Source organism: Hesperophylax consimilis, chromosome 2, assembly GCF_061612785.1.
Source record: "Hesperophylax consimilis isolate HC1 chromosome 2, BYU_Hcon_1.0, whole genome shotgun sequence".
Taxonomy (NCBI): Eukaryota; Metazoa; Arthropoda; class Insecta; order Trichoptera; family Limnephilidae; genus Hesperophylax; species Hesperophylax consimilis.
Window position 1 is genome coordinate 40,563,429 of NC_142837.1, and position 26,479 is coordinate 40,589,907.

Below are 26,479 nucleotides of genomic sequence, written 5' to 3' on the forward strand. Positions count from 1 at the left end.
AGGTTATCAATTTTCATTTGCTTCTGTACATCAGATGCGATGCCGAGAATGGTAAATTCTCTCGGTGTCGTCTTGTGAAAGACCACCATTTAGAATCGAAACGTTGCTTGAAATGGTACTAGCCGTGTTTCAACCAGATCAGAATATCCAGTTACTCCCCCAGAAACCCTCCTCTTCCCATTTCCTTCCCTTTCCCAGTTGGAACAAGAGTTCCAACTGCTAACAACCGTCTGGAGCCAGTGGAGACTTTGGCATCCCCAATTGGGGTATCTTGTGAGGCTGGTGGTGGCAAAGAGGGGAAGAAGTTAAGGAAGAGGAAGGTGGGTAAGTACCTTGCTATTCAAATATGGTCACCAAATATGGCTAAAGCCATTTTAAGCAACGTTTCAATACTGAATTACCTTATATTATTTAATCGTGAAATAACACATATTAATCATGTAAAATTTACTTGCGCACACCGGAATTTCAACCCGTGATCGCCGCATTGCCAGTCGAAAGCCTCATCCCTTGTCGAAGGGCATTGTTATTCAATGTTTATTTGTATCACTCTCGATATGAAAAATTAATACAGGTACATAGTTTGTATATGTTTCGGTAAATTTTTAAAGATAACAGCCAAGTAATAAGAGTCCAGTTCCACAAAATACCAGTACATTTAATCTTATAAGATAAGAGAACGTCTGGACAACAGACTTCATTGACATTAACTCTGTCACAGCATACTACCTTTGAAGTTAGCATAACTTCATCGAGTATTGACAAAGGGCAAACATCTTTAAATCTGTGTATATGTATACTTCAAAACAAAAATAAAGGACTCAGTTACATACACAAACAGAACGTGACAACCAACTCACAGACTTTTAATATGTCGAACAATTTGTACAGTTAGAATTATGGTCATATTTCTTGCAACTTTAAAGCTCTGCAACTATGCATTCCAAAGCCGTACCGCTTGTAAACACGTCATTCGATATGTTTAGAACCTTTAAAAATAGTAGGTTGAATTATAAACTTTGAGTTTTCGATCAGTTACAAGAAAACTATTTATACTCGTACTAGTATTTTCATTTTGATTGTCTTAGAGTTATGACGAGTCAATATTGATTTGAATTAAATTTAGATGGAAGACCGTTCATAATGAGTTCCTCGTGTAAAGAACAAAATTATGGTAGGGAGTTGGGATGTTTAGATGGTTTGGATGTTTAGGGAGGATGGAGTGAGAAAAGAGAAACAAAATATATGTGTCGCGCATTTGGACATAATATGGACAAAATAATATTGCGTCCGGTCACGTCAAAGATACGACAACTGGGGAGTATGTAATAAAAATATATGAATAAATCTTTTGTTATTTATTTATTTATTTCACGCCTATTAAGGCTTTTACATATAAAAAAATATAAAAATATAATTAAAACAATTGCAGAAAAATAACTATAAAGTCAAAATATCACTGAACTTGATCTACACAGCATGCAGGCACAAAACATAAAAATCCAAAATATTTTTTTCTATTTCAGTTGACAAAATTATTATGTGTTAGTCAAATCAAATTAAATACCTTTATTAAATTATTTCACTACTTGATGAAAAAAACTTCAATAGGGTATGCTTATATATTGAAATTGATGTACTAAATATATCAACAACATCGTAGTATTTGTTTCCTAGCTGTTGAATCCGTCGCATAGGAGTGTGATATTGGGACGTAGATATAGAATTGCTACAATAATATGGTAGGTACTGTCTTGTAACCGACCTGCTTGGAGTATGAAAAGAGATTACATATAATAAATCAGGGGTATCAAACATTGAATTAATAATTTTATACAAACAGGTTTAATCGGAAATAATTCTGCGATCAGATAATTTTATTAAATTTAATGAACAAAGTACGTTATCGTAATTTAGGTTTTCTCTAGGAATGCCCATTCCTTTTTTCTTTATCTTCCTTTATTTTCTTTTATCTTCCTTTTTTGAAATAAATAGAGAAATTGGATAAGCAATCGACTTGAAATTGGTTTTAATTAAATTTTAAAATTAGAAATTGAAAATTAATGGACGAAAGAGACATCTCTAGTCAGTTTTGGATAGATTTTGTTCTGCAGGTGAGTGATAACGAATTACAGTCACCTTTGCATTGATCAGATGGATTCATCCAGATTGTATCGTTTGTCAAAAGAGGTCTATTTAAGACTAAAATGATTGAAATATTTTTTGTCACAATAATGTGGCAGTACGTGTGGAATTACAAATGTGCTAATTCATCATTATTAAAAATTCTACTCTCTTGAGAGCTGGTTGACATATTATAATCTCATAGTGCGAATGCAAATATATTATTGTGCTGATTTGTCGTCTGCTGCCGAATCTCAATTGCAAGTGGTATTCTTTGGTGAATCTTTCTGTTTATATATATTTTGGTTGCTGGTTTATAAGTTGTTGCTTCTCCTGCAGAGTGAATTCAATAGTCAATCCATTTTTTTCATAGGGAATTAAAATATTCCCTGATGGTCTTTGCTACTTACAAGCTAGATCATCACCAGAAATTGATAACCTCACAGGAATCTCCCGTGCTGAGTGCATTAAAATGTAGTAGTATAGATAAGATAAAGTAATAATAAATATATTACATGGTGTTTTTAGGTCAGTTTTGGTTTCAGTCTGAATTTGGTGTCAGTACATTTTCTGTTGAATTTGGAATTTCAATGTTATAATATTTTTGTGAGTTTTGAATGAGAGTGGGATTTTATTGTATCGTTTAGTACCATAGTACATGAGGTTTTTGTGTCCAAATATTGTATTAATAGTTGCTTGTTAAATGTCTTTTGACTCTGAGATCTAGTGTTTCTAATATACATGTTAGTTGTCATTTCTTATGTTTTGTTTAATTGACATGATGGATTGTCGAATATTTCGTCAGTGCTATTTCTAACAGAGTTTGTATTATGTACGAGACGACCAATGATTGTGAATGAAACGAGAAGCAAGTGTTAACATCATATCCTCTGTCTCCCAAGAAATAGTATGATGGTTGGTTCATAAAATACATATAAATTCAATTTCGTCAGGTAACTAGGCATTTTAAAGTTAAAACATTAAAAGTGACCTGGTAGAAGCGCTGTTGCGGAATCGCCTTACAAATTATGTAAATAATAAAAACATTATTACTTGAACACAAAAACAAAAAATTGCGAATACCGTGGTAATAAAACTTGAGGATTTCATACCACAATGTGTTCAAACCTTGCGAAATTGTGAACCTTGAGCTTCAAAGTTTACCTGTTCGATGAATAGCTTATAAACATTTCAAATGACATTTTGTTCACTTTGTTTAAATGGTTTTTGTTTTTTTTTTATTTCTTTTTTCGTTTTATGACAACTTAAATGAAAAATCGGAAATTTCAAACTAAAAACAAAGTGTTACCGAACACTCTAGGAAACCCGCAGGATAATTTAATTGTTATTGAGTTAGGACGTGTTGTTTCACAGAATTTGAACATCATCAAATTTCCAACATGTTTTTCAAGTTCTATTATTATTTCAGTTTTCTGAAACAGCTGGGCAATAATGATATAATAACAGAACATGAATACTTTCATAGCACTTGAAAATCAACTATGAAATTTGATGAATTGTTCAAATTCTGTAAAACAACCCTGTATCGAACATGAAAACATGATATTATTGCATTAAATATTATAAAATTTACCATTTGAAAAATGCAACAAAATATTCGGTTACTAGGCGATTCAAGCCGGAAAAAAAAATAATATTGAAGACCTGACGCGGACTCATACCAACACCTGCGTTTAAAACAGTAAACAAGTTTTTTTGTTTGTTGTTATTGATGTCACAAGAACGCTTTTTGGCGAAATTATAAATACCTAGTTAAAACAAAATATTGGCTCAGTCAAATTTCAAAAATTAACGCGAGTGGACGGAACACCTCCAGTTAAAACGCGATCTGTTAGTTATAGTTATAAATTCCTGAGTGTCAACTGAAATCTGTAGTCGCTTCTGTTCCAATCATTTTAAAGATTACAACTATTTCTAACGAGCTGTTTATGGCCGGCACTCTATCAGCTGAGTCAGACGCATCTGTCATCATTACAATAATGGGGCGTCTCCGTGTGCCGGCTCTTATAATCAAACGACTTAACTGCCCACTGCCGGGGTTCACCTAGAGGCTGGCCAATCCCTGCTGCATTGATGCTGAAAACCGAGAAGCCGGCTAATTCTTCCTGGCTACCAACTGAATTAGCAATTGATGCTGAAAACCTAGAAGCCGGCCAATTCTTCCTGGCTACCAACTGAATTAGCCATTGATGCTGAAGCCTAGAGGCTGGCCGATTCCTGCTGGCTACCAATTGAACTGGCCACTGCTCCAGCAGTCGCCTACGCCATTTGCTGTATCGTATGGCGCGATGATGCATAATGTGCTTCAATCTGAAATTATCGCTGAAAAGATTCCAATTGTATCAGTTTTCTATCTGTGTTTTAAATCCCAGTTGTATTGAAATACCTATAACTATTTCTTGTGAATTGGGTTCGTTGGGGTACGTTCTGTATACCAGTACAATACTTGCAATTAAAATGTGAATTTTGATTCGAATCGTCTTTCTTTTATGATGGTTTAGATAGAACACCTCACGGTGTTTTACTTAAATCATTACCCAGGTTGAGGACTGATGTGTGCCTGTGCTTATTATTTACAGTCTTTTCTTGTGCAGGCAAACACGTCCCGTACAAACCCGTCCTTAGTATTCCATATTTACGATGGTATTCGATATATAGAATAATTTTATGTTTTTTTTCATAAAGAGTAAAGAACTACAGCCCATTTTTTTATTAATAATTACCTTCTAACATAGACAGCAGAATATTTTTTTATTGTTATTGTTAGTTTTAAGAGTTAAAATAATTTTCAAAGTTTTAATTTTTCGGGTCCCCTAAAAACGCATCCAATCTATGGACGTGACCTATGACATAAAAAAACACTTTTTTCAAACGCGGCGCGGAATTTTCTCTGGTAGTCGATACGTTTTTTTATTCTTAAGATAACCCGCATTTATCATTGAAGAATGCTAATTATAAAATGCATCCATGACTGCACCTGATAAATAATTTACCAGTGTTAAAAACCTGTATTAAAACATTTTCATTGGTTCAAATGTGAATGTGGACCCAAGTTGCCAATAATGTATTTAGCTTTAGAACTTTAAATTCTTTAAACAGAAGTTCTGATCAATATGGGTTGTTTAACTATTTAAATATATATATATATATATATATATATATATATAATTAAATATAAAACAACAAAAAAATATGTTCTAAAATATCCACAGGAGATTAACAGATATTCAAATTCACCACAGGTTCCTTTGCCTCCAAATTGAAACAAAATTCTATTGAAATTAGTATTTTTGTTATTATCCAGTCATTTTCGGATTTTCTCTTTCGTTCAGATTTAAAAATATATATAAATTTGCTGGGAACGCAAACAAAATATGGTGCGTTCTCAAAAATGTTGTATATATTATTTTTCAATTCGGTTGGATACAAAAAGAATCCCGCAAAAAATACAATTCTTGAAAAATCTTAGACATTCCCCGCAATTTGAGGCACTCTCAACGAATTAGCAACCTCGATGTAGATATTGAAGACCATAGATATATTACTCATGTAGACTGGTTGTGATGAATCAGCATTTCTGTCGTACTAACCAAATGGTGTGTTATAATGGGTGTTTTATTCGTTTTTAAATGACGATTTATAATTTCTACGTACAACTAACTAAACTTTTGATCTCTATGAATATATATAAATATATAAAAAAATTTATAATACTAGTTAACAAACTTGCAAATGAATGTATTAATATCTTAAAATCATGGTTTGATAATAACCTACTCACACTTAATGCTAAAAAAACAACATATGTATTATTTTCACTACAAAAAATTCCTAAACACGAAGTAAATATCATAATCCGTGATGAAAATTGTGACAATGTCAACTGTAAACTACTTAATCCTATGTGTACTGTAATCAACTCTTCTTCTGAAATCAAATATCTTGGTGTGATCATCGATGAAAATCTGAAATGGAAAAGCCATATTAGGGAGTTAGTAAAGAGAATAAGGAAATGTATATATATATTTGTTAGGTTAAGAAATATTTTAAATGTGAAAATACTAAAAAATGTATATTATGCTCTTGTCAACTCCCTGCTTATTTACGGAATCATAGGTTGGGGAGGATCTAATAAAAACAACCTAAACTCAGTAAAAGTCTCGCAAAAAAATATTATTATAAAAGTAATACTTAAAAAAAACTCTACTTTCCCAACAAAATTGCTTTTTAAATTGTTTCCAGTACCAAATATTGATGATATATTTAAGCAAACTTCCATTATAAAAATGTGTAAAGAAAAAAATAACACAGAATATCAAGAATTTTACAAACTCATGAGAAATGGAAATCAATTTATTACGCCAATCTTTAAAACAACTCAAATGCAAAACCATTATATTTACCAAGCCAAAAAAAACTACAATAATCTCCCTTCCGAATTGCGTTGTATTACGAACCAACAAGAACAAATAAATAAAATCAAACTTTTTTTCCAAAAAAACTTATATTAAACAAAAATATATATATATAATATATATATATATTTTTAATATATATTTTTATAATATATATTTATATTATTATATTATTATTATTATATCTCATTATGAATTATGAATCTAAGTAAGAATCGTGGCTCCCTTATCAGGCACAAGAGCTCCTCTTTTCTGATAAGGTATACATGACCAATTATGAACCTTAATATTATATTTTGCAAAATATGTATGTATTAATGTAACCCATATGATGTATATTAAAATAATAAAAAAAAATTTAAAAAAATAAAAAAATATTTAATAATATATTTTTCAGAGGAGTTTCTAATAAATTCCTTATTGATTCAATCCAAAATATTACCTGAATGTAGACCCAAACAGTACTCTTGCGATTTTCGAAAATAACATAATAACAAAACGAAAATGACATACCAAAATACAGAAAACGCAAAATACCCGAATCGTTTTTTTATTCTTAAGCTAGCTTTACGGCACCTCGATAATTTATATAATTTTTGGTCAAAGCTATTTATTTTCAAACGCATTAAGTACTTACTTACCGTCTTACTTCTCAGGTGAAAGAATAGTCTTTCTTGGCAATCTCGCTCGGTTGAATACTCATTTCCATTTCATTTCCCGTGCCGACTCTGTGTCCCTAATGCCTAGCGCCTAACAAAGGATTCCAAAACTATGTGCCGCTAGAGATTCTTGTTTTTTTTACTATGTTTACCGACTAACAAATGTTACAAAGTTTTTTTAGAGCATGTTTGAATGGAATTTTTTTCTTTGAAAGTATTCTCTTTTAAATCCGACAGAACAGGTCATTTAGAAGTAATTCGTCACGGTGCGTCACAATGTTGTCATTCTCCCTGTCCAATGGTGTTCCGGGCGGTATCTACAGAATGCAGCAAAACAGACAGTGCAGTTTTGAAGGGCCGGTACATCCCGCGTGATGAGGTTAGGAACCTGGGAAGGATAACATTGTATTAGGAGGGTCGTGCTGTTTTCAGTCGTTACCATGGTTTGGTCCAGACAACAAAGGGGTTTCGCCGTTCGCACGTTTCCACGTCACCACCCACCACCTTACAAATATTGCATAATTTGTAATGAAACTTTCTGGTGACCGTGCATTCTTTCTGATGCTAGTTCTTCTCGATTTCGCAGTAATAAAGAACAACATTGAAAAAAATTAAGGCTTAAAAAATATATAAAAAAGATGAACACATGCTGATAGCCTGAAAATCAAACGATATTTTTGTTTTAAAATTTCGTTTGAGAATCGCTAATATTGTCTTAAATATTACAATTTGAGGTTTTACTCATTAAGTTATTCCAACAACTTTTTTTTTCCTATACTTAAAGAAAAGTCAATGGACGTGGCACAATAAAATAAAAATAGGATATATTTATCCAAGATACTGTCTAGATTGCATTTAGTTCGGGTTGAACCTTGCGATGATACATAAAGATAACAGCCAATAAAAATGTGCGGTGAGAAAATTAAGATTTAGTTATTATTCGAAGTAGAATACAGAATATGAATATGACTGAAGGAGATAGGGTCCCATTGGTTCAGTTGGTAGAGCGGCGCCCCAGCAATTCAAGGGTCCTAGGATCGAGAACTAGATGCGAGCGTATTTTTTGTTTCAAATTTTCGTTTAAGGAACCCCTAAAATTATCTTCAATAATTAATTATAACAGTTTGAGGTTTTACTCATTAAGTTATTCTAAAAATATGTTTTTTTTTGCGTGGTACTGGAAAAGTTTGGCATACACCGGGTCATCGTGACACTAATTAAATTCCATTATTTATAAAACACCTCCTTCCTTCGCATTCCCTCCTGGTTCTTTGACATTTCCACTAAACGATTCGCTTTCAAGTTTTCGCCAAATTACTCCATTAGTTCGTGACAAAACAAACCGATCTGGTATTCTTAACAAAAACAAATTAATTCTCTGGTTCCTCGTGCCGAAAATATTTACACGAGTACTAACTAGGTGACAGCACGTCAAAGATGACAGGAAAAATAAAAATAAATATATTTTATAAAAAAATTTAAAAAACGGAATAATTTCCATTGTTCCACCTGCTTATCAATATATCTTTCAAACTTATGCCATATATACATGGTTTCCAAAAAACTAGTAATGCAAGCGGGAAACTAGTGAATCTTCATCACATTCTAATCATCTATGCTGTAATATTTTTGTAACAAACAAATAAAAAAATAAATAAAAAAAAAAAATCTAAATCCATTTTGTGGTATATATATTTTTTTAATGACATATAAGTTAAGTTAACCCCATAAGTTTTTTGACCCCTTGATTGACTAAAAATAAGAAAAAAGTTTTTAAAAATGTATTAGTGAGGATATCATTATATCTATTTGTTACACAAAAAAAAGATAATAAAACACTTATTATTATTATTATTATTATTTTATTTCTAATTTACTTGTGTACTATTTAATTATCTTCTTAGTATGGAATACACTTGAGATTGGGGTATTCAATGGTTCGTTAAAGATTACGAGTACTTTATTATCCTAAGATAATTACAATGAATATCTTGCAGGACATACGTCCGTTCTATCAAAGACAATGAGTTATTCTTACAATGGAAGCAACTCCAACTGAGCTGGCTGTCTAGTAATCGGCTAACCAACTTATATAACCATTTAGGTACAGTCGACATGCTGTCTCTGACATGCGGCCTAAGTAATGATATCTATAGAAATATCTTAGAATTACATTAACAGGAAAGTACTACCTTAGATCTACACACTACTGACATCTGGTGGGCGTTATCGAAACTTCAACCAAATAACAATACTTCAGTAATTGAAATGTACAGATAGAAAAAAAATTGAATTCTCTGTGTGATGTAGATTAACCAATTTCCCTCTTGTTTCTGGAAACTGTATATAATATGGTGATGGAAGACGTTTGTAAAGTATGCACCAATTAATAGATTCAAGCTGGATTATTTAGTAATTAAAAGAAAATGCAATGAATGTATTTAATTAATAATCAATTAGACATTTGTAAACTTGGATGCATAAAATAAATGTCTTAAATAACGTAAATAATTCAAATAAATTCCTAAGCCGGAGTAAAAACATTATAAGATTTAATAAGAGCTTTCCTGCATGCATCTTGTCATGCATTATCAAAGATTAAGGGATGGTGCGAGGACGGACATTTAGTAAACTGGCCTAGAGTTCGAAGAAAAATTCTACCGTAGATTAAAACGGCATCTGCTATTTTCTTTTCAAAGTATGATCACACTGCTACACAAGCGAAGGGTCACGTGATATGTCTCGTCTGTTGCCGAGTGCGTATCACGTGATCCGGTAGATTGTACTCGGCTACCAAGTGAGTGGCAACTTGCGATGGAAAAATATTTTTGTTTTCATTGTTTCTCCCTTACTGTCTTGGTAATAAATATGAACTAAACGATGTTAGAAAGAGAAAGCACCACGCCTTATATTCAAATCCAGAAGTTGAACATAAATAATTAAAAGTTTTCAGATATGTTCAGAAATATGGCATTTGTTTGGATTTAATTGCGAAGAATATGCCAGAGGCCGGGGGAGGTAAAGTGCATCAAGTATGCATTGTAACAATCTACATATTAATATGGATACATTTAATATCTTCGTGGGAACTAAGCTACATACATGGCGCTCGATGAAACTTTGAAATAAATCTTATATTACGTCTAAGAACATACAACACTTTTATGTTTAGTAAAGCACATTTATTTCCAGTCTAACAATTTTATTCAATATTTGCCTTCTTATGGCGTACGCTGAACCTACGACATACTCAAATGCCTAGACCAGATCGAAAATAAGTATTATTTTTCCCTTTTTTAAACTTACCTCCGCGTAAAGCCGTAATAAAACATTTTCCCTTTTACAACTCCACGATTCCTTTTATCATTCCCTTGGGTACTGTAAGAACTACTCAAACTCTACACACATTGATTACTTGATTTATTTTTTATCATCCTTGACCCCAATACTATTGACCGACTACCAACATTGATAAATCAAGTAGACCGAGATGATATTCTTAAGGCCACATGACTACAAATAAATGCTAAAATAACATATATGGACAAAATGACATGTATTGGCAAAATGATATATATTTAGACAAAATAATATGTATAGACAAAATGACATGTATAGATGACATCTATGGACAAAATTACATTTATGGACAAAATTAAATGTATAAACAAAATGACATGCATGGACAAAATTACATTTATCGACAAAATTACATGTATGGACAAAATTATATTTATGGACAAAATGACGTCTATAGAGAAAATTACATATATGGATAAAATGACATTTATAGACAAAATTACATTTATGGACAAAATGACACGTTCATACAAAATGGTAGAATAGTGGTATGGACGAAATAACATGTGTGGACAATATTACACGTATCTACAAAATGACACATATGGATTAAATGAATTATGCTATTGTTTTTTTTTAAGAAAAACATTCGTTACGAATAGCCTGAGAATATTTGAAAATCTCCTACTAAACCACAGTAAACAAAAAATGTCGCTTGTTTTGTGATGGAGAACTTAGCCAGCCGAGGAATTGAACACACTACGCCTCGGTGGGACCCAAACGCGATGTCAACTCAGCCACCCACCGATCAATTATCTCAGAAACCGATGGGTGTTCAGTTTCCATTTAAACCACCGGAGGTGCCCTATAACGCGACCACACGGCTACTATAAATTAAATACCGCCAACGGGAATTGAATTTATTTCACCAATAAATGTGGATATAATATATTACGACGCCATCTAGTGGGAAATATAACACTAAAAAAAGAGTTTTCTACAAAAATAAATCAGGTTGTTTTCAGGTGAAAAATCTAACTAGCAATAATTGCTAAGCGAAAAAAAAATAGTACAAAAATGGAAGAATATTGTTAGTAATTTGTCTCGGAAGATTTTTTAAAAATATATGTATATGTGTATTTCAGGCTAATAATTATTGCTTGTAATAATTTTTCATTCTTTATGCTATGCATAAAAACCTTGTCTATAACCATTTTTTTTTATATTAACTCCACACAGGAGGCCCTAAAGAAAATAATTTCCCTCGGGGCCTATGTCATCTTTGGGGATGCTGTGTGGAGGGTCTTTTTGTGGAGAGGAAGGAGTGAACATGGGTCTTGAAGAGTCCCATGTTGTAGGAGGGAGTTGTGTACTATTAAAGTATCTGCGGGCCCTGTACAGTACGCCCAGCTTCTGAGAGGCCAACTTTACTCTGGCTTCGATGGAGCCCCCGTACCTGAGCTGGTCACTTATAGTTACACCAAGCATATCAATGGAAGGCCTGTTCGGAAGATTGCTTCCGTTAAAGGAGACTAGATTAGCTTGTCATTAAAAGAAAAATCACTTGTCCGTAAAATTTAGTACGGATGAATTATAAAAAAAAAATTTAATCCATTATTATTTAAGTTCCCGCAAAGTTAACTGAAGCAAGGTATTCCGATCGATGTTTAAGTGGCAATTTTCATTAGGTAATAGATATTTGTTGCCTAAGTTCTAAAGAACGTATAACTACCAAAAGCTCTTGGAAACTATTTAAGGTGGAGCAAAGTTTGCCTTGCATTTTCATATATTAATTTGGGATTAGTTGCATTCACAAAGTTTTGTGAAGTAATCGGGCGCACTCAAGAATGCATTGCAATTTGTCATAGGGGCAAATACCATTATCTCTAAATATTATAGAATATTATAGATTAGTTCTTCTAAACTACGCAACGGATTTTGATAGGGTTTTCACTATCATTTAGAGAATCTCATTCTAAAGGTTTAAAAATGTAATACATTCATATTTTATTTATAGAAAGTACAGAAAAGTCAATGTTTTATAATCAAGTCGGAAAAAATATTTGCGAGCGCTTACATTGCTAAATCTTATGAGATCATCACAACCTCAAAACTTTACCCCAAGCCATTCACAAGTCCCCGATCAAAACCGGGTACACTTCAGCTAGTAATAATATATATCAAGGATCGAATAGACTTCTACCTAACGTCGATAATCCCGGAAAGGATCACATTTAAATTAAATATTATAGCCAAGACACTATCTAGATTGCAATTAAATTCTGGTAGAATCTTGCTATCATATATAAAGGTAGCACCCAAAAAAATATGCGTTCATGAAATGAAGATAATGTTAAATATGACTTAAGATTTTCACGGCCAAAAGTATTTTTGTTATTTGTTTTTGGGGTATTATGCCGTGTTGCGCTAACTCCTTTTTTAGCCAACGTTTAAAATTAATAAAAATAAAAAAAAAATAAAAAAAAATGATAATGTTAGCTCAGAGGGTTGGAGCTGGCAACACGGTATCACAACCTCATACATAAGCTCACATTTTAACACAACCTCAAATAACACATCTGCCCTGATGATGGACACTGCAATGCTGTCCGAAACGTTGACTAAAAAAGGAGTTAGCGCAACACGGCATAATACCCCAAAAACATATAACAAAAAAAAATAAAGAAGATAATGTTGGTTAATAGTCCGAAGGGGAGAGTGTCGGATAAGCCCAGTGGTATAGCCAAGCCCCGGCAAGGCTAAGGTCCTGGGTTCAATTGAATGATTAAATATTACAATTTTTTTTATAATTACTTGTTTGTATTTATTTATAATTCCGTTATTTTTTTATAATTTCGAATTTTGTAATCACGTATATAGGTTAACAGAAAAAATGCGTTAAGAAAATGAAGATAGTATTGGTGTTTCTTAGTCGAAGTATGATTTAGTTAAATGTGAATATCAGTGGTAGATCAAAGCCCCGACAAGGTTGAGGCCTTGGGTTCAATTTCAAGATGCGACCGAATATGTTTCTGAATTTTCTGTTTGAGAGTTGTTCGTTGAAAAGAAAATTAACCTACACATCAGATTAAGTCACTAGATACATGCAATCCTAACAGAGTCAAGCGCACTAAAAAGGTTTCCGCTGCAACAATAACGACAATACTATTCGTGTACGAACTCTCATATACCACGCATTCACAGCTTACGTAACCAATTTGCTGAAGTAGCAGCTATTTTTAATGGCCTTCAAAAATGATTTATTTTGTGTATTTAAAGCTAATTGTACCGTAAATAAATAAACAGCTAGTCATTTCAAGCACCACAACGGATGTTTTTGAATGGTGGTCATGCAGTAGGGATATAATTATTTACGTAAATGGTTAAAAAAATATATATTTGTGAAAATGTTTCACTGTAGAGTGTCAGTGATCAAGTGTCATGTGATCAAGTCAGTGCCATCGAGAAACGACATTTTGCAAACAGCAGCGATTGTTGTCAAGGCGATGCACTACGTAGTAATGCAAAATCATGTGTTTTTGGTTTGAAAATTTGGTCGCCTATAAATGTTTCAGATGCTTTAATTAAATACTGCGAGTAGAATACATCTTGGCCTTTGAAACAATCGAGTATTTTTTAAATAAGTCTCTTTATAAGCTCAGAAAAAAATTATGTATAAGGCATATGAAAACTGCTTTAAGGTTCAAAATCTCCGACTTACGAATCCATTTTCGGTTATAATTTTATTGTATAATGTGGCAAATTAAGTTATTTATAAAATGATCGGAAAAAATAAATATTTATGCCTGAACATCCATAAAATAAAATTAAAGTCACTTTTTGGCCATGTTTTTTTCTTGCATAAATCAAAACAGGCGGATGGTGTAAAGCGGGAATCTAAACCATATCGCCATCTACGTAAGGGGTGTTATGGATAGCGGCTAAATTTAAAATATTACTAGACGTACTGCATCGCCTTAGTACTCGTTACTCTTGATATGTGGGTTGTTTTACCGCAAGCATATTAAATAAAGAGAATAATTAGACTATTTCAAACAGTTACTTGGCGAAACACTTACTTCGTAATATAGCGGTCGTGCGCCCAGGCCTCTTCTCTAGTCGGCCTTGCTCAATAACGTATGACCTCACTAACTTTAAGTTTCAATCGTTGATTCTTTATCACTGAAGAAAAAGATAATACCAATAAATCTAAACGAAACATGAAACAGAACAAGAAAATATAAAAGAGATCTACTTTTATATTAAGTTTTGTATTATTATTATTAGTTATTATTCTTATTTCCGACTTTATGTCCGGGTTAAATCTTCCCCACAAGAAAAACTAAACCCTTCCACACACTTTTCCACAAATGATCATCTGGTCAATCCACATTATGCAAGTGCATTATATAAGCATAATGAATACAAAAAAATACAAGAACAACACGTCAAATCACCGAGAAAATAATTTACCGACTCCAGATATTTTCACATCAGAAGGTTCGGATCGGTAGAACTTCTAACTGGACCTATAAATCCTACTGATCCCTCAATATAAAAAATTTAAAAATCTTTCGTAATCCTACGTGTATTTAAAATGACTGATTTTCGCATTTTTATATATAAATTCTTTGACAGATCTAATACGCCTAAATTTTGAATGAGAGAGCCAGGTATAATGAATCCCAGTAGCCGAAATAACAAATGGTAATATTTTTATAGTCTGAGAATGCGAAATTCTTTTAATCTCATTTCCCAAATATGTGTATTTTGTTATTTTTTCAGAAACAGATATTTGAATATTACAAAAATATTAAGTTTCACTATTTTTAACTTTTTTCATAATGTTTTTCAAATACCTACAACCCATCCTCTGTTATTTTCATTCCAAATACACGATTCCAAATTATTATTAGCGAAAATCACGGAATAGTCACGGAATGAGGAATTCTTGACAAATTAGTTCTAATTTTGAAAACGACTGTTTTTTATGTTTAAAATATTACGTTACATCTAGGCAATTTATCGCTTGTCAAAAATCAGTTCCAATTTTTAAAATAATACTTAAATTCAAAGTGAAATTGAGTTACATATAATATCACTACCTACAGAATATATCCGCATGATTTGCGCAACATCGTGTACCGTACGTTTTCAATGTCAACTTTTCTCTACGTTTTATAAATAGAACATGAATGTATTACATAAATAAACCTTCCGGGTAAAATTCTCTAAATTATAGTGAAAACCCTATCAAAATCCATTGTGTAGTTTAGAAGAACTAAGCGTACAAACAGACAGACGCGGATAGCGACCTTCATTTTAGAATAATAAAGATTAAAAATTTGATGATTTCCTTTATGTTTATCAAAAAACTCTAACATAATATGTAACAGTAAGTTCATATCCCATCTTCAGAGTAAAGCTCGCTTAAGACTAAGCTAACAAAGCCAGCTTTCGTTAATTAATTATTAACGAAAGCTGCATAGGTTATCGACTGCTCGGCGTCTTCAAGACGAGACGCGAGACTGTAATGAAAGGCCGAGAAAACTGCGTAGAATAATTTACCATTTATTTGCGAACTTCGTTTTAAAACCTAAAACCATAAATACCTACAGCTACTATGCAAAATGTAATGTTGATTTTAAATTTCAGACTAGCATTATTAATTTTCTTTTGAGTAAGCTAAAGGCGATCAGATTGCGAATGGAAATTATTATTTTTTTTTAATTTATGTGATATCGATATTCTTGGAAAATTCACGAAACATGGCGTTAACTCGTATCGACGTACCTATATCTGTATGTACCTTATGAAATTATAGAACTAATGGTCTCACCTACATATCTCCGTGTCGTTGAAATGCTTTTTGTTACATTAACCCAACACAGGAGGCCCTGATGAAAATAATATCTCTGTCATCTTTGGGGTTGCTGTGTGGAAGGTCTTTTGTAAGGAATCTATTCCTCCCTCTACGACACAAGGCAATATGTCGAAAGACCAGTTGGAGAGGTCAAAGGGTCTCCCCAAACCTCTCCCCATCCGGTACCCCACCCGATAAACCCGAGCACCCCTGCTAAGTTACCACACGTGGCGAACTACTCGGGGAGACCTATGGCAGAGGTGTTGGTTATCCAATAAATGGTTCCCGGGGCGGCGGTACTCAAACCCGCCTCCCAAATTGAGGCCGAATTTAAATGTATGGAAAAATGTTATCGTGCTCATCTAGGTACTGATGAAATGACGGAAGTGGGAAATATAGCTTGTTGCCCACATTCACATACCTATCTACCGATGAAATGATGCAAAGTAAGGAACATAGTTATCATCCGCATACTGATGAAATGATAAAAGGTGGGGAACGTGGCTTGTTACCCGCATTCACATACTGATGAAATGACGGAAGTGGGAAATATAGCTTGTTGCCCACATTCACATACCTATCTACCGATGAAATGATGCAAAGTAAGGAACATAGTTATCATCCGCATACTGATGAAATGATAAAAGGTGGGGAACGTGGCTTGTTACCCGCATTCACATACTGATGAAATGACGGAAGTGGGAAATATAGCTTGTTGCCCACATTCACATACCTATCTACCGATGAAATGATGCAAAGTAAGGAACATAGTTATCATCCGCATACTGATGAAATGATAAAAGGTGGGGAACGTGGCTTGTTACCCGCATTCACATACTGATGAAATGATACTAAAAAGTAGGAAAAAGTGGTCACCCAATTCACTTACATACAGGTACACTTTTTACACCAGCAGAAAATATTGAAACAGGTACTGATGAAATGATTAAAACATGATAAATAACCAGCAGAATATATGATATACGTACTGATGATATGATTAAAACATGATAAATAAAAAGCAGAAAATATTGATACAGGTACTGATGAAATGATCAAGACATGTTAAATAACCAGCAGAAAATATTGATACTACTGATGAACTGATTAAAACATGATAAATAACCAGCAGAAAATATGATGCAGGTGCTGATGAAATTATTAAAAGATGATAAATAACCATCAGAAAATATATACATGATTCGGATAGATACATCCTTATTTATGATGAACTATACCTTTTTATAAGAGCCTTTTTATAAGAGGCTTTTAAAAGTAGAAAAAATAAATAAAAATTCATCACCAAACCCAATTTTCGATATCAAAGTTGGCGAAGCTCCACAATTTGTACCGAAGGATTGTTTCAACAAAAAAAGCATCATTTCTGCATAACAAACATTATATAACATTTTGCCTTGTTTTCTATTTACATTTGCGCATAAATACTGGGAAAACAGCGTTCTTCAAGAAGTAGAATCGTGACGATCTTAATAAAACTAACATTTTTTCATATGAGAATAAAACATTCAATTTAATTAGTCAATGGAATGAATGGTACCACTTTCCGCGTGCAGAATATGGTAAGTATTATGAAGTCGAGTAGTATTTTGTTTTTAATTCTAACGAATGTTGTATATTACTGCAGTGAATGGTTCGTTTGCCAAATTTGGCACAGACGCCATTGATTTCCTACTCCTGCTGCGGATATAAAGGCTTTTTACAGTCACAGTGTAGACCACTTGGCGCCCGGAGAACAGTAAATCAAAGAGTTTTATAGTACCTACACAGTAACGTCCTACTGTATGGTATTCCTAGAGAAAGCTCGTAGGCACGTTATCGACGATCGTTCTAAAAGGCGTTCATAAAAATCTTCCTTCTCAGACGTCTTCAAAGAAAATTAAAAAAGACAGAATATACAAGAATTTCGAAAGTCTTTAAGAATTACGGACAGTTGATCCCTCGAACAGTTGATCCCCTAAGAACTAAATAATTATTTATTTTAAAAATTAAATACATTTTTTTGATTTCAAGTCTATAATGAATATTATTTAGACCTTGTCTAGATTGCATTAAGTTTTGAGTTAAATTATGCGACAATACATAAAGATAGCAGCCAATAAACATGTGCGTTGAGAAAATGACGATAATGTTGGTAGTTCTTATTCGAAGTATGTTACAGTTAAATATGACTGAGGGAAATAGGGTCCCATTTGCTCAGTTGGTGAAATTTTCGTTCAATAATTAAATATGACAATTTGAGATTTTAATCATTAAGTTATTCCAAAAAAAAAAGTACAATTAATTGTTAAAAAAATCAAGTTAACCGTTTTCCCTTCTTTGTTGTCAAGCTATAATTTTGAATGTGAAAAATAAATTTCAAAGACAAAGTTAGTGATTTGTTGTTACCAGTTATCAAGGAAAAAAGTACCAATTGAACAAATTTATACATTATCATGCCAAGCAACTGAAAAGAAAAATGATTAGATGTTCCACTAAGTATTTAAGTATTGATTAAGTGCCTAATTAACTGTTCAAGATATCTGTCACCTGTCTGAAACTTTGTAGGTGTTTTAATTGGAAAGAAATTAATATAAAAGTAAGTTGAACTAAATTTTACTTTTACTATATTTGATTAGTTTTTTTTTATTTATAACTAGCCGGTTCCCAGGCCGGCAGATCAGTTCGAGTTCCTTTCCTTGCCAGAATAATTCAGGACTTCTATAAAACGAATGTATATCCTGCTAGATATTCATTATAATTATCTCACGATAATATATTAACTCGTAATCTTTGACGAGCTGAAGTATTTATTAAGAAATACTGGTCTTAAATTGTATTTCTATTTAATGCGAATATAAACGCCAAACATATTTGGGTTTCTACCCCTTCCAACAGAATATAAAATGTGCACATTTTTTGTTACTTATCTGCCCGAGAGAAGTAATTGCAGTAGCCGCGTACTATGTACCTGCTATACGTAAGAAGCGCCCGACCAGGCCTCCCCGTTCGCCAAGGCTTCCGTATACCTACTAATACCTTTTTAACTGGTGGACGATTACTATCAATCTTATTTTGACAACAGCGGCAGAGCTATAGCTGCCGGATGGACTCAAACTGTGGGGATATAAGTGATTAATATAATAATTCATATTTTTTATTTTTTAATAACTGTATATTTTTTATTGATTTTTATTATTTGTATGCATTATTAATACATATAAAATATTTGTTAATAATACGTTACATTGAAATGTCACTTACATATATTATTTAAAAAAAATTAAATTCACTTTTATCAAATTTATTTTGCTAATATATTTTTTAAATTCAATTTACAAATAATTTTTGAAGAACAATCAAATTACCAAACAAATATCCAGTATTAGAAATTATCAAGGAACAATTCTTAAGTTCTTTTTTCTAAAAATAGTGCATGAGTATATAATTCTACATGCATGTTAACTGTAGCAACTACTAAATATATAATCTAATATCAACTTGTGATAGTACTCCCTCTCTAATCACGATCATTTCTCAACTAGGGAGGTATTATTACCACTAATTAGAACATAATAGCTTTACATGTATTTAAAAAAAATGTAATTATACCTGCTTTTATTATAATGTAAAAAAATTGGAAAAACAAAAAATACTTATATTGTGAATTGATATAGCATATTCATAAACCTAAAATTTCTCAAATGATATAACATTCTCAATATCAATAGAGTTGAAATCAGGAACAATTGTTGATGACACATCGTCTGTAATTATGCCATTTTGTAACTCCATTGATGATGATTGAGTTATAGGCGTAATTTCTACAACATCACACGGATCTGGTATTTTTTCTGAATATGTTAATTTACGCTTTGTTGGAGGTTGAGAGAGTGTTTTTTTTTAGTTTGTCATTGATTGCATCGACTATAAAAGGAGGATTCCTAATTGGCATATTCCTGTTATTTCTTGGATCAATAATTTCAGGAAGTAAGCAATGTAAATAAAATCGGACCAATTTGGGTTCGATTTTTATTTTCCAGAAATCGTCGTCTTTATAAATATATTCAGTTTTTAAAGGATATTTCCGTCCACTCCATACAACAAATAAACAGACATTTTTTTCCGTAATGCGAAGTTGCCCTTGAACCTGAAAATACCAATCAATGATTTGTATTTATGCTCATACTTCCATCTTTGTTTGTCCTCCAAAAAGTAACTTTCTTCTCTTGAATAGCTCTTTCTAAGCCAAGTTTGAAGGACGTTAAAGGACATTTTACTTCTACTAGCATATCGCCGCTAAGACCGTCCGGAGAAGCTCCTAGAAATGGAAATTCCTTGTCAATAAATAGCCCACACGGTTGAATTTCAATATCGTGTTCAACGCTAGCCTGATGTAAAGCTTCTTTCTCATATTTTCTTCCGTGACTTATTGAAGATACATGAGAGATATTGACTTTGTACAGCAACGATTTTACAAGAGCTGCACAGCTTATATTGTCTCTTCTACGTACAACTTTTCCAAATGAAGATGCTGTGATCATTTTACGTCGCAACTCCATCCATTCACTGCAGTTACTCTGTAAAATTGTTTCCCGTTCTATTTTATTCCTATCTTTTTGTTTTTCTCTCAACTCATCCAAAAGTATTTCTTTCTCCGCCTCGAAAATAGATTCAGGAATATCTGGTTTTATGCAGAACTCTCCATACTCAGCATCTTTTCGATTCATGTGTCGCTGAATTCGATTTTTCTTCCGAAAATATCGCAAAGTAAGACGACATTTTTTGTTTTATTCCCCATCTTCAATAAATTATGGACCTGTAAAAACGCATTATTAGTCAACATAAATGCAAACGGAAAGCATTTTTCCGTAAGAAGTAAGTCATTAATTTTGTTAAATAATGAATAAAACTATACATTCAAAAGTATTTTGAGATAAAAAAGTATAATATTTGGGTAATGAATAATAACAATATAATAACAAAACTCCCTCACCGTTTGAGAACTAATAATACTCGTAACCAGAGTGTATATTATTACTCTAAGCTCGTAACCAAAATAATGCCGACAAGAAAAAACCGTCGAAAAAACTGTCACCAACCGACTTCCGTTCCGTGCCACGTTCCGCGGACTTCTGTACAGATGCTAGAATGTTTGCGTCTTATATCACCACGAATAGAGGCGACAATTGCTTAACCAGTGGAGTCTGGCTATATTTGACGTAAGCGCCAAAGTGAGTTTTATTTATTTGTTGAATATTTTTATATGAATGAAAAAAAGTTAGTCAATAATAATTATAAAAAATAATCTTAGCCATAAAATGGTATTTTTTTAAAGGTGTTTCTTATATGAGTTCTTAGTTACCTCAAGAAAAAACAAAATTATCAGTGGTTTACGTTTATATTTTTTGTAACGCAACCAATAATTTTATTCCAATTCCGATCAATAATAAAGAAAGAAAAAGCTTCAATTTATGCATAGTATATTTTTTGGCATTCATAGTGTATACCGATTCGTAGCAAAGATTAATCTAAATAGTGATTTAGCATTTACCTTCGCCTTAAGAAGACAATTAACAATGCACCAGTACATCCCATCCTCACACCTCTTTCTTCGTTCATAAAGTACATCTAATTGGAGAACAAATAATTATTTTATTCTTCTCTTTTCTACCATTCCTTTGCCGAATATTGAAAAAAAAAATATGATTTTCCCAAAAATCCGGTTACTAGCTAAATTGCCCTCTCTTTTGTTCCATTTCCTAAAGAAAAAAGCAAGAAGATTTTGACAAATAGGAGCCGAAAGCAAATGTCCTTTGTTTTTTATGTTAATTTCGTCGTTTTTTTTATTTTGTATTTTTTTTTTTATTTAAAGAAAGCAAGACAAAAAATATATATTACGGTAAATAATAAGATGAAATACAGAAAAAAAACATAAAAGTTCCAATAAACTACTTTTCAGTAGTATGTCGATGGCAACTTTTCACATAAAAAATATCAAAAAAAGATAAAACTTTGACAACAATGATAACAATAAAAAATAACAATTTGTTTTAAAATATAAAAAACATATACCCAACAGTGATAGTATCTACCAATATTTTGTATTAGATTATAGTTGTTGCATATAGTTGCATACTTGTGGCCCCTCGTAATGATTATCGTAAAACATGCCCACAGAACATGCAAGACCAACATCAGAACTTCCAAATGAAGCAAGATCATTCACAATGTAAATGCCTCCTCTACCCACTCCTATTTTCCTTGTGATAAACACGATTGTATGAACTAATTTTCTGGTTAACAATTACAGTCCATTCTACTCTCTAAAAACTTCTGGCACTGATAAGAACAAAGTTTAAAATTTTCATTGAAATCGGTGAAGTAATTTTGGAGTCAAATTAATTAATTATTTATAGTAATTTTGGGCAAAAACAAAGAAATATTCATTTTTATATACATATAGATAGATGTCACAATTAAACATTATTCTTTTTTATTTATAATTCGAATATGAAAACAAATATAAACTTACTCTGTTTGCTGCAATTGGCATGAATAATAATTAGTTGAATTCAGGACGCCATTGCTACCATAATTTTACCCATCTTAAATAATGGAGAAGCATTTAATTTTTAGAAATATATTTTCTACAATTATTAGAGTCCTTAACAGTGGCGTAGCGACCCCGATTTCAACTTTCGGAGTCAGAAGCTTCCTGGAGGCCCGGACCTCAAAGACCACAAACGAAAACACAAAAATATAATTTTCCCTCTTTCAATTCTTCTACTAAATAGCTGAATGAATTGATTATTCACGATATTTCTTTCGGGCCAAGGAGCATAAGAACTTCTGAATACAGATAATTAATTAACAAATGACTTGTCTTCGATAAAGGCGCACAAAGAAACTTTTATTAATCACGTTTCTGCTAATGAGAGAAATCCTTCTTCATTCTTCTCATTGGTAAAATAATACTTATTTCACTGATTACCACTTATAAATAAGATCGATGATTCATTATGATTCGATTAATCATTTGAACGATTCTTTGCGTTCACTTTTGTATTGCAACGATTAATTTAAATTTTCTCTAATTTAATAATTATTGATTATTTTTAATAATCATAATTTGTCTAGTTAAATGTGTGTTTATACGAAAAATGTAAGGTGAACCATATTAAAAAAATATATTTTTGTATTTGAAATTTTTTAAATTATGTTAATTTATAACTAGCTTAGTGCCGAATATATATTATTACGTCTTGTTTATAAAACATCGACTTTTCTCTACTTTCTATAAACATAATATACATGTGTCTTATATGTAAACCTTTCGGAAGAAATTCTCTACACGTTAGTAAAATCCTATCAAAATCCGTTGCGTACTTTAGAAGAACTAAGCGCACAAACAGACAGACGCGGATAGCGACTTTATTTTATACTATTTAGAGATAAAAAAATTGAAAAACCTTCTGACAGAATGTGCGAGAGGCTTGAGGGGTATAACACATTTTTTTACATTTAAGTTAGATTTACGAACATTCACTTTATTCGATATCGAACTGATGGGTTCAATTCTAGACGAGAACACTAGTGATTTTTTGAAACCGAATAAATTGTTCAAACTCGATTAATGATCGAATCCGCCAGTTAATTTCGGATTTGAAAAAGAATCGTTAAAAAGTATCGCTTCATACAAACTCGAATACCACTAGCAGTAAGTGATCGGTTTTATCGTTGACATTTTTTTCGTTGACTTCTGACTGATAGATTACCTAATTACGTATTTGGAATGGGAGCGGGGGGAGGAGTCGGACAAAGATCAGTTGGGATGATTAAGAATTGTTTTATTGAAGTTCGAACCCCGCAGTAATTAGATTATTTCCACTGGGAACAAAGTGACAAATTAAGGATTCGACTTCACGAAAACCTTCCATAGAATATATATTTTATCGGAAAGTGTTTGCTAAGAAAAGAGTTATGGGAAATCGATAACGGTGGTTAAGTTTTTTTTATTCCGATAAGTTATTTTAGTAAACGGGTTTTAGCGGGATATCCGGACTAGTGATGGGCACAATCTAAACATTTTGATCGAAATAACTTTTCCAGAAATATTTTAATATATTTTTTGCATGTAAAAAATTTGGATTTGACTTTACTGTTTGGTCACTTTCGCGTTTTTTGAGACATAAAAGTGAAACAAAAGTATTATTATGAAGGCAAATCACCAGGTAACCTGTTAATTCATTCGCAAGGCCTGCAATACCGTTTTAACCGGAAATACTAATAATTTGAAGAGATTCTTAAGAAATTATCGATTGTCATTTTTTTTCGGGAAACATACCAAACGCGCTTCCAACACACGTACACGGTTGACATTTGTCACATGAGAACGGGTCGTTTCTACCACTCGTCCTTGAGTTCAACAGCTCGGCTGTGGAACGATTTACCGGCTTCTGTTTTTTCACCCCACAACATGGGTCCCTTCAAGACATGTTCACATCTTCATCTCCCCAAACAGACCCTCGTCACAGCATCTCAAAGCTGACATAGGCCCTGAGAGAAATTATTTCCATCAGGACCTCCTATTTGGACTCAATGTAAAAAAAAATATTCATATATTTCGATTATTTCAACCAGAAAACTCCACTCTTTTTTGCCTATACCAATATGTAAAAATATTATTTTAATTTTTCGAAGATTTTTTTCTTCTTGTACATTCATAACACTGTCAAGACATGGGGAAACAATACATTAACTGTCTAATAACTTACGTTTGTTGGAAGAAACTTCAACATGGCAATAAGCCCACCCTGAGTAGTATGATGTAATTAAGCGTGTACTATACATATTATTACGTAATATATAGATTATACCGTCGCTAATCCGGACACTAAGTATCTACCAGGATAAAGAGAAGAAAATCGATTGAGTAAACGAACGAAAATAAAAGAAAAATGACTATCCGCCCGCTCTTGGCAAGTTGAGGTGCATGTAGAGTTTTAGCTTCAGCGTTGCAAATTTACCGTCGATCAGAAGCGAACTGGCTCGACGGAATATGGGATATTTTAATTTAAATAATTTAAAAGGTATTTTTTATTTTCAGCGTTCAAGGCGACCAATTTTGACGTGACCAGATATTCTTTAATGGGACAGTGGCGAGAAAAATGTGTTTTAGATCGTAATTTTAAAGTAAAATTGCAGAAAATATTCTCTCTCTCAGATACGCTGACGCAAGTCAAAATCGACGCGAGGCCCTGGTGTATCGAACAGACCTGCGGTTGAGTTTGCCCGATCAAATCTTTAAAATAAAGTGGGAATCTTAACGTTGTAAGTGATGAAGTCGTGTAAAAACAATATTCGGTACGCGGCTCGGCGTAGTTGACGGACCTACGGTCGACTTTGCCCTAGCACGCCTAAAAATTGATCATTCCGTGAAGTTTATTTTAATTATTTCTTACGAACATATTACTTAAATCTCATATGTTTCTAGAGGGATCCCTCGGAAAGTTACTAATTCATGGAAAAATAAAATCTGGAGCTTATTTTTTTCGATTAACCATTTGATGATCGGCACAGAATCAGCTATTTATAAATTAAGTATAACAGATATTACTAATTTTTCAAATTGATAACATGGAATCATAATAATTCAAATTCCGTGTACATGGGAGAATATCTGTATTATATTGGATGTAACAATATAGTTGGTAGATGTAAAAAAAAATTTTAACCGAATAAGTAAATATGAACATACAAGTATTAATGATAGAACGTCCAAACCCTTGTCCTGCCGGAAGGAGCTTCCGGAAGGACAATTCGACGAGTGTGCGTCCTGCCAGCAGTACGCAATTTTTTGCGGTTTTTGTATGAATATAAGAGGCTGTCCTTCTAGCAGTACTCGACTTTTATGCATGTTAAAAATAGGCAGAGGTGACAAACTTTCTGTATTTTATTTAATAAAATTAGATATGGGCGCTTATTAACATAACAGGGTAGAAAATAAACAAGAAAATGAAAAAAAAAACGAAAGTGAAAATTGTATTTATTTTGAGAAAATTAAAAAAAGGTATAATAAAATAAGACATGGGCGCTTA